The following is a 715-nucleotide window of genomic DNA, read 5'->3' on the forward strand; positions in this document are numbered from 1 at the left end:
AATCGATGTTTTGAAACCCCAAACACTAGTTCCTCGGTATTTCCTCGGAATATTCCGACGGAATTCCGAGGAAGATAAGGGTTTCCTCGGAATTACCTCGGAATATTCCGAGGAAATTCCGAGGAAGAAATTCCGAGGAAATTCCGAGGAAGAAATTCCGAGGACGTAGGGTTTTTAAAACGAAAACAACGTTTTGCATTTTGAATAACACTTATATAACCCTTATTAAGTGTCTTAGACTGATTATGAAGTCAAAAATTTGTTCCTTACCCTATAATAAACACTTTTCCGATTGTATGAACGAAATCCCCACAACATAAGAGAAACACTTATACACTTTAATGAACGGTAAAGGGAATACTTACAATTCGTTTTGAAATTTTGTTATTTCATGGTTTATGATCATCTATACAAAGAATCCTCAATGGTATGCATTACAATTGTATAAGAAATGAAATACGGTAAAAAAATCGATGTTTAGAAACCCCAAATACTAGTTCCTCGGCATTTCCTCGGAATATTCCGACGGAATTCCGACGGATATTTAAGTGTCTGTCGGAATTTCTTCGAAATATTTTCATTTAACCGGACAAATATTTCGCGAAAATTGAAATTGGAATTCCGAGAAAATTCTGACGGAAACTATCCGTCGGACCCTAGGTTTTATAACCACGAGCCGCTTCTTCTTCCCCATTTCTCTCTTCTTCCTCTGCGC

The sequence above is a fragment of the Brassica oleracea genome, chromosome C6 (assembly GCF_000695525.1).
Source record: "Brassica oleracea var. oleracea cultivar TO1000 chromosome C6, BOL, whole genome shotgun sequence".
NCBI lineage: Eukaryota > Viridiplantae > Streptophyta > Magnoliopsida > Brassicales > Brassicaceae > Brassica > Brassica oleracea.